The following is a 13,155-nucleotide window of genomic DNA, read 5'->3' on the forward strand; positions in this document are numbered from 1 at the left end:
TCTGCGGAAGTTCAGAACTCCTGCGAAAGCAAGCAAATAGTTAAAAGATACATTAGCTACAAACACAAAATACTGTACTGCTGAAGAGACAAAAAGAAAGCCCCATTGCACTTTGCACAAGTGCAATGGGCTTTCTTTTGAAGACAGTAATGTAGTTACCTAAAAGAGCATCTGTGGTTGTTTCAGTCATATCTGCGGAAGTTGTCAGAACTCCTGCGAAAGCAAGAAAATAGTTAAAAAGATACATTTAGCTACAAACACAAAATTACGTACTGCTGAAGAGACAAAAGAAAGCCCCATTGCACTTTGCACCAAGTGCAATGGGCTTTCTTTTGAAGACCGTAAATGTAGTTACCTAAAAGAGCATCTTTGGTTGTTTCAGTCATATCTGCGGAAGTTGTCAGAACTCCTGCGAAAGCAAGCAAATAGTTAAAAGATACATTAGCTACAAACACCAAAATACTCTACGCTGAAGAGACAACAGAAAGCCCCATTGCACTTTGCACAAGTGCAATGGGGCTTTCTTTTGAAGACAGTAATGTAGTTACCTAAAAAAGCATTGTGTTGTTTCAGTCATATGTGCAAAAGTTGTCAGACTCCTGCGAAAGCAAGCAAATAGTAAAAAGATACATTAGCTACAAACACAAACATACCGCTATTGCTGAAAGAGACAATACGAAAGCCCCATTGCACTTTGCACAAGTGCAATGGGGCTTTCTTTTGAAGACAGTAATGTACTTACCTACAGAAGCGTCTGAGATTGTTTCAGTCATATGTGCAGGAGTTGTTAGAACTCCTGCGAAAGCAAGCAAATAGTTAAAAGATACATTAGCTACAAACACAAAATACTGTACTGATGAAGAGACAAAAGAAAGCCCTATTGCACTTTGCATAACCACACCTGAACAAGTCTAAATCCAGTGAAAATGTTCTGCGGACCAATGAAAAGAAAAAACATGGGGAATGTTTGATAATGCTTTGGGGTTCCTTTTGTACTTTGGGCCTTGAATATGTGCAAGACAGTAGTAGCCTATAATCAGTTAGAATACCAGGTTTACATCATGCTTCCCTTTTTTTCCATCAAGTTTACTATTTTTGAAAAATGGAATCTATGACATTATTTAGGATGCTTAAGACAGACGATTATACTATACAAAATTAAATGAATTATTTGAACAACTGTGCAGAAAGTGTGGTTTCACATAAAACATTTCTAAATAGTGTGCCTTCAACAGGATTTGACTTCATAACAAAGTGTCCCATAGTTCCCTAATCTACCTGCTGAGCTACCAGTCAAGTGAACCTACATGTGCAAAATCCTAACTATATTCGTAAGTACGGTGTCCAGTAGAGGTCAGTGACTGAAAGCAGCTTGGAATTGAAGAAAGCACCGAAACCACAATGAAATAAGTMGGATCTCACATTTTGCAACACATGGTTTGAAAAAAGCACGTGATGAAACGAAGCCTTGGACGTAATTGATGACGTACTTCTGACGTACTTCTGATAGAGTGCTACACGTATCGATACACTTCTTCGAAGTTAGCTGTTTAGAGATTTCAACGCATGCCTCGGAGCCTTACGACATGTACAATATAAGGTCATGAAGGGTTTACTTTGAATTTAAACACATTCACTTACTGTAGGCAGTCACTTGGTGAAGGTTTCAGGACCTGAAGTTATTGAATGCAACAACCATTTCTCTGTCACTAACAAACACAGTCATGGGTGGGTATCTCTCACATTCACTTGAAAGGAATCCTMGGAGAAATGCAAATAAGGCTTACAACCTACAATGTAAAAACGTCACCCCCCCAAAATACCATAACTCTACTGGTTCTATTTTTGGTTGGCGGTAAGGAGGCGCATGTGTCAAGCCCACGTTAGTTTGCAATTTCGTCATGTAAAAACTGGCGCACTGGCATTTTCCAGCCCTAACGCCAGGTTCCGCAATTGACCTGTCCTAACATCAGATCACTTGCGCTGAAGGGGAGGGGTGGCAATGTTTGAGGTGTGTCCTTAAAGGTCARGAASAGTCATTCTGATTCCCATGTAAAATAGCCTTTTGAGTGACTAAAAACTATCACCCATAATATTTTGTGTGGATAGAAATGCTCAATATTTGAGAAAAATAACTCTTTCTCTCATAGCTAACTCCCTGGAAGTTTGAACAGACAGGCTGAGTGGGCAGGGAGTTTATAATCATGAGCTTGCATTGACTGACAGCTCTTTGAAATGCCTATGTCAAGAAATGTGGATGTAGTGAGCAGTGTTGCAGTAAAATCCTCTCAAGCTAATTTGGTGATACACGAAGCAACTCAAACGACATTGAAATTGCATCAATGATGGCAATTTTGTTTTTTATACATCTGCAGTTGTCTGTTGCGATGCAGTTCACAGCAGCACTGATGGATGTGTTGACATGAGTTTTGAACGACCCTCCCCCCTTTTGTTCAATGCTGGCTGGAGACCTAGCTAGTCAGTAAGTAGCTAACACCAGACCCCAGATGAAAGGGGAGACATCAAATTTTGGCGCCAGTAGAGTAGCTATCTAGCTATATAAACCACGCCCCTCTGCAAACACGCCTTCTCCACTGTTGGTTGCAAGGTGGTACTTATTTAAAGAAGGGTAATTTGACTCATATCTGCAGAAGATAGGMACATTAGTTACAAATGCAACACAGTACATTTCTTGCTCAGAGACTGAACAAGTACCACTGCAAGCTACAGTACACTAGAGCTTAAGGCTAAGAAGATTAATCAGTAGAACAAACAAGGAAGTGTCTCTCTCTGCCCCTGAGGGTGTGACTCTGCTGGTTCCCCTTGCTGCTGAGTTACAGCATCCCAAACGGCTCGCTATTCCCTATATAGTGCCCCACTTTTGACCAGGGCACATAGAGCTCTGGTCTCAAGTAGTGCACTAAATAGGTAACAGGGGGCAATTTGAGACAAAATCACAGTATGCTGTATGCATGCCTCTTCTACTGTTTCTGTATCCAGAACATTTGTTTCCCCAAGACAGAGCAGAACCCCATCCATAGGATGTCCCCCCCTGGGAGGAAACAAGTTGCACTGGCGSCCAACCACGGGGACTGAGCCGGTAGTTGGTGGCATGGCACAAAATAGACTCCACAGCCCCACTGACTGACTGATACAAATATTTGTATGAGGACTAAATGTGCCTGAGAACAGAATACATTCCCAAAAGGAGAGCTAATCGATTATCTGAGGGCTGCCTGCACAGCTTTGAACTCTGCTGGTTCATCATTTCCACGAGACCAGGGCAGGGGCATCATATCTCCTATCTCCTCTGGCCCACAGCTTAATGGCAGGCTACATGATGATAGTGCTTTAGAAAGAAGCATTGTTGCTGCTCTGGGTTTATTTGGAATTAACATACAACCTTGAACCTAACACGATATTTTAGTTTGGGGTAATAGTTTCCTGTTCATCGATAGTAACAACATTGTCTCCTACTTCACTTTCCATTACCTTACTCAAAGTAAGCTCAAAAGAGTGGGGAGACTAAGTACAGTGGGGAGTTGTACGTGGCAATTGTAGTTCAATTCTAGTACAGTACACACAGTTGTAGCGCTTGTTGTTCTCGATTCAAACTTTGACCCAGTTTGTGTCAGATTGTTATATTGAATATTTTCAAGACAATGCTGATGCAAATATGACATATAGGGGAGAACATTGTCTAGTATCACTGCAAGGGAAAGGTAGAGTACGAGCTTTGCTTTGATATTAGCTGGGTTCTTTTCAGGAGGGCGTCCCAGATTCCCAAGTTAACTCCAGGCAGTCGGTTGGTCTTTTGATAAAGGGATGATGGCTGACTGTAACATTCCCCCATATATCCCTCTGATGTTTCCCCTCTCTCTGACCTCCCCTCAGCTGCCCAGAGGTATAGAGTGGTTGATAGGCCAGGCAGGGGCCAAATTGACGGCAATTTACATTTATTTTGTTTTGAAGCAGAAGTCCTTGGAGAGGAGGGTGAGATGAGATGGCTTTGTAGTGAGATCATTTGGGGCTCTGGCCCAGCGCTCTGTAGTTAATGAGGTACAGACAGAGAGCCTCATATGAAGGAGAGCGGTGTAATGTACTGTAAGTATGGGCTTCCTGGTGCTGCAGGGGCCATTCACTTATTGTTATGGCTTTAAGAGGTTGGACAAGTATATTATTGCCTGGGGGGGATATGGGCTAGAGGGCATCTGGGGGGGTTGTTCAGCGAAGAAAATGTTCAGCTGATTAAAACAAGGACATCTATGCATTCATGTGGGTGTCAGAGAGAGGGAAAGAGCGAGAGAGATTTGCTGAAACAACAATGGTTGCCCTTTGTATAGTTCCTACAGATATATCCACACTTAAGGGAGTAGTTCTCTATTAAGGTTAACGACACTATCTTAGACCCTTTCCCTAAACCCTTTCCTACAGCAGATTTAACTATTCTAAAGCAAATGTTCTCCACACCCAGTCCCCTATATAACGGCCACTTGGGCTTCGTCTGCACGCCAGGTGTTCTGGACGAGGATTAGTGTAGAACTGGTCTCAACACACAGCCCCATCCTTTCCTCCTCAATGACATCATCCATGATGCAATAGTACAGTCAGAGCCCAGCGCAGTAAGTGGGCTATGCTGTAGCATGCAGTATGGCCTATGTATTTGTACTATATATGRATCACTTATGCTATAGTTACTCAATACTATCTGCCCTTCTGCTACGGTGACTCTCCCTATAGTGATTGCCCCAAGGACAGCAACATCAGTAGTATCTGCCCTTCTGCTCCGGTGACTGTCCCTATAGTGACTGCCCCAAGGACAGCAACATCAGTAGTATCTGCCCTTTTGATACAGTGACTGTCCCTATAGTGACTGCCCCAAGGGTGACTGTCCCTATAGTGACTGCTTCAAGCGTGACTGTCCATATAGTGACTGACCCAAGGGCAGCAACGTCAATAGTATCTGCCCTTCTGCTACGGTGACTGCCCCAAGGGTGACTGTCCCTATAGTGACTGCCCCAAGGGTGACTGTCCCTATAGTGACTCCCCCAAGGGTGACTGTCCCTATAGTGACTGCCCCAAGGGTGACAATCCCTATAGTGACTGCCCCAAGGGTGACTGTTCCTATAGTGACTCCCCCAAGGGTGACTGTCCCTATAGTGACTCCCCCAAGGGTGACTATCCCTATAGTGACTGCCCCAAGGGTGACTGTCCCTATAGTGACTCCCCCAAGGTTGACTATCCTATAGTGACTCCCCCAAGGGTGACACTATCCCTATAGGGACTCCCCCAAGGGTGACTTCCCTATAGTGACTCCCCCAAGGTGACTATCCCTATATGACTCCCCCAAGGGTGACTGCCCTATAGGACTTCCCCAAGGGTGACCATCCCTATAGTGACTCCCCCAAGGGTGACTGTCCCTATAGTGACTCCCCCAAGGGTGACTGTCCCTATAGTGACTCCCCCAAGGGTGACTGTCCCTATAGTGACTCCCCCAAGGGTGACTATCCCTATAGTGATTGCCCCAAAGGCAGCAACATCAGTAGTATCTGCCCTTCTGCTATGATGACTATCCATATAGTGACTGCCCCAAGGACAGCAACATCAATAGTATCTGCCCTTCTGCTCCGGTGACTATCCCTATAGTGACTGCCCCAAGGACAGCAACATCAATAGTATCTGCCCTTCTCATTAGAGAAGGTTGTTCAAACGTTAAAGAACTTAAAGCATCACAATGGTCTTTTCCAGTGAATGGAGGATGTACCATATGATTTCGATCTGGCTATTGAATTTGGATCAACATAATACTTTTGTGAAGGAGCTACCTATAGGTGTGTGGCTGTTCCTTTAACAAGGCTACAACACTTACAGCAACCCATGTCCTGATTAAGATAGCAGCAGCTTCTTCTATCTCCTCCTTCTCCTCTTGCTTTTTAAATGTATTTCTACTCTGATTTCCCAGCTGTCAAAGCAGCAGTTTGAGGCGAAGGCCGTGCTGCAGGCACTCTCCCAGGACCTGACTACGGCGCTGCTCTGAGCCAAGGAGGTGACCTTGAGTCCCCTGCCTGGTCTGCTGGGCACAGGCCATTTGACATGCCTGACAGATGCTTTCTCTCCTCACATTAACTTGTGAGAGGTGTGAAGAGAGAAAGAGAGGTGGGGGAGAGAGAGAAGCCCCGTTTCTACCTGGTTCTAACTTGCATCCTTTGTCCTGATATTGTCCACATTCTGATTGTGCCCACATTTTTAGACAGGTGTAGATGATTTAAAGATGCATTGGGATCTGAAGGTGACCGGATGTCCTGACCACCTCCCGGAGGTAGTCAGACACGCATTATGTCTGAATATCTTACCTGTGTTGACCGATCTGGATAGTGAAACCATTTCATTCATCATCATCCCGCCCTCTAGAATRGTTGGCAGGTAACGCCATTGACTTATTGCATCAATATATGTCTTAAAAGAAAGAAAGAAATATTGAAAGAATAACTGTCAAATCATTTGCGTACAGGGAGGGGCCAGGATATCTGGTCACAATGCAGACACAGTGTACACGGATAAGAGACACATCTTACTACCATCTGTAGACGCAACGGATACAGCGCGGGCATAGTCCGAATGTGGATAAGATCAGGACAAAGGACGCATGTTAGAACCAGGTATAAACGAGGCTAGAGAGAGAATAGAGAGAGAGGGGGGACGGGGGGGAGAGGGAGAGAGGGGGGAAGGGGAGATGGAGAGGGGGAGAGGGAGAGAGAGGAAACAGGTCTAATTTGAGGCAGTGGACCCAGACTTGACTCCTCAGGTTTAAACCTCAGTGAGTCATTGAGCTGGAGCAAGATTACAGGCAGGAAGGACTAATGAGACTGAATGATCATACTGAGATGTTTGAGTAGCCCTTTACACTTGTACATGTGTACAGGTTGAAAATGGCAGACTTGGGCACTGATAAGCGCATAAATTGGAACACAGTGTCTGCACAATAACATTCTGAACATGACGTCAGTGCTCAGTTCTTCGCAACGCTGTATGGGTTTTGACTGACAGCCGTTTTGAACTTGAGCACCGCACGCGACAAGAAGTTGCCTRCATCCCTCCCGCTCATTCTTTTGTCGTCCGAGTGAGAGAAATTATGTAAATTAAGATGACTCTATGTATTTCTAAAGAAATACCGCTTTGATGTCATACAAGCAAGCCAAACACCTGTCAATCCAAATGTGCACTTCACATTTCCATATCGTAAAGCTCATGTCATATACAGTGTCAACGTTTATGATCAGTATGATTGATATAGTTGACATGGTGTCATAGCCTGGGTTGTCCTGAACAGAACGACCCTGTGTCTGTCTATCGTGAAGAACACACACCTGAATGCACTCATGACTCCTTTCTATGCTCACCAAAATTACGATTTCTCTGACTTGCCCTGTGAAAGAGTAACACTGGTACGATCATATTTTATAACTTGACAATAGAAAGCTTTCAAATGATTCCCACCTGACCCAGATTGCGATATATAATGCGATATATATATATATATATAACAGTAATTGTGTGATGGTGGGGATGCAGGGCTGTTCCAAACACAACTAACATCTACATGCTCTAGGCCACTTGGAAACACCAGTTAGTTCTCTCACTCAAACTCTTGTCATTTTTCTTGTCTTATGTTGCACCTACCTCACATTTTCAAGGAATATTCTTATCCTGTTACTGAATGTATCCAGAGTATTTTCAGATTTCGTTATCAACAAATGCAGTGGAAAGTACAGTAAATGTAAAATGCACATAAAATCAACAGTGTAATGTTTGGATTCACTCTTGTCAGGTGAACTGTTGTGTCCTCATTTTTGGTCTAATAATTTCCCCATAGTCTCCAAAAGGTTCCCTTTCAATTGTCACCATGCTTCTGCATATGATTTCTTCTGTAAGAAACATTTAAAATTAGACCAATCCATAGAGGCCAATTCCTATGAGCGTAAAGGGAAACTTAACGCAGAATGGTAAGATAAAATCGTGAGATTTTTGACAGGAAGCCAAGTTAAGATCCACATACCAAGGTGGTAGTGGATTTGGAATTGATCATGTATTTTAAGTTGAGTAACTGCTACTAGCGTATATATATTATTTTAAACCTGTTGTGTTTCTTTCTTTATACTTTAGTTAGAACACAATTGGTAGCAAAAAGTTATATTTGTCTTCAGTCCATAAGCTTGATCAATGTAAACTATGTTTTAGTAGCTGATGTTCAGTACTGCTCTCTTGGGAACAACATTACTTCGTTTTAGACACATTTGTAGCATCTAAGTCAACAGGAAACATAAGCATAAAGGATATAGCGGATAGTCACACACCTGCTAATCAACATCTGATTGTCTCACCTCAATGAACTCTCCCTCACAAAAAAATACAAAATGACTGCCTTACAATTCGAATCTAACCAGTGAGTGCATTCTAGAATGATCTCTTTGCTTCTTCACTGTCTCCCAAGGCTGTTCTGACAGTCCAAAGCATGCTGTGTCCCTTTGTTATTCAGGTAGCATTGCCTTCCTCTCAGACAGCATCACGCCGAGCCTGTCGTACGACTACAGTACGGAGTCACTTTGATGCAGACATACACGGATCCCGTCACTGAAGAGGGGAGAGAGAGCTAAGGGTTTAATTCGGTCACTTTGACTGGTGAGACATGCTGTGTTGGATGGCACTGTGATAGCTGTCCTTTATCGAACAAACCGAGGGGAATATGAGCGGAGAAGATTCTCACAGGAATGTTTTCATGTACATGATGTATGTCAGTGAGAGAAAGTGACTCTCTCCTTGTTGTAAGAGAACCTCTTCATAACACCGCGTTGAACAATGACGAAGCTTTGTCAGTTAACAGTTKAAATTCAGTTCAAATGTGGCCTAATATTGTTCCAAAGATTTAACAAGAGAGAAACAGAAAGACACATTTGTTTCTCTTCAAAGCTATCTCACAATATTTACCCCTACCCTTTATAAAAGCAATGGGAGCACAATTATCTCTGTTCCTTCAGTACCCCCACCAGTACATATTTTTGTTATGGCCCCTGGACAAGCACACCTGATTCTACTTGTCAACTAATCATGACAAGTTGAATCAGGGGCTACAACAAAAATCTGTGCTGTTGGGGGTACTCGAGGACCGGAGTTGGGAAACACTGGTTTAATTGGGAGACTGTTACTCTCTTGTGAAATCTTTGGAACAATTTTAGACCACATTTGAATTGAATTGGTGGGGTGGCAGATAGCCTAGCGGTTAAGAGCATTGGGTCAGTAACTTGAATAGATGGAGAAAAAAAGTATATCATGCAAGTTTTGCGCCAATACACATCGAGGATCGTAATTTGAATCAGTTTGCTACAGCAGGAAAATACTCCTGCATGAAATGTGGATTATAATTAATGGAGGAGATGGAGACCCGCACACTGCCTGAACAAATAAATAAAATCCAAAACTGAGGCTTGAATGCTAAATAAAGATTTTATGTCATTTCGATTTCCAGGAGCAATTATGGCTAAGTGCCTTGCTCAAGGGGACATTGTCAGATTGTTCACCTAGTCGGCTCAGGGATTCAAACCAGCAACCTTTCAATTACTGGCCCAATGCTCTTAACCGCTAGGCTACATGCCACACAGAAAGCTGTTGTAAATTTGAACATCATGGTGGGCAAAAAAATCATAGTACCAATCATTTATGATATTTCTCTGTCCGCTTTTGTATACTGTATAATGCAGATCATGCATTCTATTGTACTAGGTAACAATTACAGAATTTCTGATGTATTTTCTTGCTTGATCATGTGACATGCAATTATCCTTGAAATAGAAACAGGTGTGTGTGCCGACCATTTATACTGAGGATGGAAACTTTTGTTTCGATCTTTTTGGGCACCATGATGTTCAAATTAGCATCTTTATTGCATTCAAGCCTCAGTTGTGGATCTCCATCTCCGCCAGTATTCTTATTTGGACTCCTACGCACCTGGAACCAACACTCTTTAGTAGTAACCTTTAAAGAGCGCAGACGGCCTCCTATCATTTAAATAACATAATTAATTCATGTACATTTTGTAGGGGTTGATACATTTTTCGTAAGGGAAAAAGAAGTCTGAAATTTCTGTGGAAATTGCAAACTTCAGAAGACTTTGTAAACATTCTGTAAGAAACATAAAAATGTAGCCCTATCCATATAGGCCAATTCCCACAAGAATTGGCCTATATACTTAACACTACAAGGTAAGTATAATTAACAGTACAAATTTCCTGCAGTGCTCCTGCAAATGGGTGATCAAATTAAGGTCCTACATCTGTATTCATTCACACGCTATTCAGATGCTAATTTTATTATTTTCAGAGTGTGTGTGTGATGTGTGGTGTGTGTGTGTGTGTGTGTGTGTGGTGTGTGTGTGTGTGTGTGTGTGTGTGTGTGTGTGTGGTGTGTGTTGTGTGTGTGATACGAGAGAGATAGAGGGTGAATTTGAGCTGCTACCAGTCACTCTGTCCTTATCACTAGAGCAGAAGTTGTGGTGGTGGAGGCTTTCCCACCCAGACTTGGCTGGCTGATAAACAGACACTCCCCATAATCTGCAGGTCCATAGTGTGATACACCCTTCTAACCCTCTCTGGGGACTCTCTCTCTCTCTCTCTCTCTCTCGTACCTTCTTCACTCTTTCAAAGCCATCTTTTCTTCCTGAGGAGGAACTAACAACTAAGAGGTCATTTCCTGTCTGTTCATTCTGTTGTCTAAAGCTCTTTTCTCTGGACCATCTCTAGGGCAACCTCTAACCTCCTCAGTCACCTGCTCTGGGCTCTGACACTCTAGGAATGTTGGCGTAGATTCTGCGTGCATCCCAAATGGTACCTTATTCCCTTTGATCCATATAGGGAATAGGATGCCATTTGGAATGAGGCCATTGTCTGAGATCCTGCTTTAGAACCGTGTGGGATTGAATTAATATACTTGTATTTCCTAATGAGTTTGCATAGAACATGAATAAAACATGACTTAGGAGGATAGTAGTAGGATTGTGGGCGATCCTTTTGGCCTAAGAATATCTTATAGTCTAAATATTTCCACCTACATAAAGATTTGTTTTAGGTTTTGTCCAACAGGATACACATCCTTTGGATTAGCTTTGTCTTCACAGCTGGTCCAAGCAAAGTTTGTCCTCTCTTGTCTTGTCCACCACTTCCCTAAATACCACTAGAGTAGTACCTAGTAGGTCTGTGGTTGTATCGTGTGGAAGAATGTGGTACACTCACCAGCTACGGAGGGTTGTGTGAAGAGTTGTGTGAAAATTTTTCCGACCGATGAGGTGAAGACCTTTTCCGATGACGAGGGGACTATCGTACCTGCTGTGGTTGATGCCTCCATGATGAACAGTCAATACTGGACATACAGAATGCAGAGAAATAGTGAATGGGTTATTGGGAGAGATTCATTTCATAAATGAAACATAGCCCTTTCCCCTTTTACATATACAGAATTTCATAGCAGTTAAGAGTGGATTTTCTCATACAGTCAAAGTGGGGTATGTCGCTATTCAAAACCACCCACATTACACCAATGGCTAAATGCATTATCAGGATTATTCCTCAGTCTGAAAATCACTGATATGACAGAATTTATACAGCTATTAAGGACGTTGGCTTGAAGCTCTCGTCACTTTGTAGACAAGTGCAACTTGTCTACAAAGTCCATCATAGGACGACAATACAAACTCCTTAATAGAAACAATAACAGGCAAGAAATGCAGAACTCACCAAGTCCAAGTCAAGCAATAAGTTTTCCTTTAACTCCCTTTCCGCGATGAATTTGTGCAACTGTTATGCAGTTAATAAGTTGACAGGAGTGTTAAGTTGGAGACCCATGCGCAATGTGTTTTTTTCTCTCTCCCTTGAATGGGTGTGGGCCACATTTGTTGCTCTGTGAGCTGATCTGCTAATTCCCCTGGTAGACAAGGTCTCTTACGTAGCCACGAGTTAAGCATGCAGGCCCCTCCCTTTTACAAATGGGCCACAGCTGCTGGGTGATTGTCTCACACATTAGAACTGGCTGGGATAAGGTTGTGGATAGGGCTAGGGGATAGGGAGGAGTGGAGGCACACACAGGAAGCCTGTGAACTACTGTAGTGTAGAGTGATAGTGTCACACYGATAGGGTCKTTGGACAGTGTGAGGGCTAGGGTTATGGAGGGGAGGGAGAGAGAATACCTGCCTAGTCGGCATGTTTCCTAGCAGTTAAGAGAGTTGGGTAACCAAAACGTGACTGGTTTGAATCCCAGAGCCAACTAGGTGAAAAATTGGTCAACGTGCCCTTGAGCAAGGCACTTAAGCCTAGTTGCTCTGGATAAGAGCATCTGCTAAATGACTCAAATGTAAAAAATGGAACCAGTCCTAGTCTGGACAGCTAGGCAGTGTTAAGGCAGAAAAGAGTTACAGACAGACTCTTAAAACTAGGCTGAATCTCTCCCTCTAAACTAGATAGAACAACTAAGTGTTATTACACATTGTCTCCCTCTGTGACTGCTAGTTGAGTGTTGTTATAGCAGTCAGGGTAGGTGATCTGTAAACATAATGACTTTTTAATCGCCACCCTTTTTTCAGTGATACTGAAACTAATGTTTGTTGTCATGTCTGCAGATGCTAAACGGTTTCTAAGCAAGGCCAGATGGTGCTCAGTTGTATAGGCAATTACACAAATTACAAAGACAAACATTTACCTGTGAAATAGGCCTACAGACTTAACGAATATGAAAATGCCCACTTGGCAGGTTTAATCACAAGTTAGTTAAGTAATTTAAATTGTAATTTTAAACTAAGTCAATTACCTACATAATAAGTAGCCTACGGACTAGAATTAAAACCCTGTTCCAAATTTGACAGGCAGAAAATAGGTGGCATAATCACATCAACGTATTGATTGGCCGACTATGCAGTTCAGGCTGGATGGGAGAGTGTTGTGGGTTGTGTTGCGTTGTGTTGTGTGTGTGCATACATGCGTGCGTGCGTGCGTGGATGTTTGTGTTGTGGAGTTCCCTTTGTTGTTTCTTGCCTTTGTGGACATTCAACCACAACACTAAGCCTGTCATTTCATATGACCTGTGCTTGATGAGAGCCTGCCCACTGCTAGGCTG

At 42.9% G+C, this 13,155-nt stretch overlaps 1 non-coding gene across 2 annotated transcripts; it reads right to left on the reverse strand.

Annotated features, from left to right (window-relative positions):
• Positions 1-144: 144 nt before the first annotated feature.
• LOC111970977 (uncharacterized) lies at positions 145-11,977 on the reverse strand. 2 transcript variants are annotated; one of them, XR_011480677.1, is made up of 6 exons: positions 11,784-11,977; positions 11,283-11,409; positions 739-796; positions 549-596; positions 356-409; positions 145-213 (listed from the first exon to the last, which is right to left on the reverse strand). It is a non-coding gene; the product is annotated as an uncharacterized protein (transcript). The 2 variants fall into 2 exon arrangements; XR_011480678.1 differs by lacking the exon at positions 549-596 and having other exon boundaries at positions 743-796; positions 11,784-11,976.
• Between the last annotated feature and the right edge of the window lie 1,178 nt (positions 11,978-13,155).

Source organism: Salvelinus sp. IW2-2015, linkage group LG12 (assembly GCF_002910315.2).
Source record: "Salvelinus sp. IW2-2015 linkage group LG12, ASM291031v2, whole genome shotgun sequence".
Classification (NCBI taxonomy): Eukaryota; Metazoa; Chordata; class Actinopteri; order Salmoniformes; family Salmonidae; genus Salvelinus; species Salvelinus sp. IW2-2015.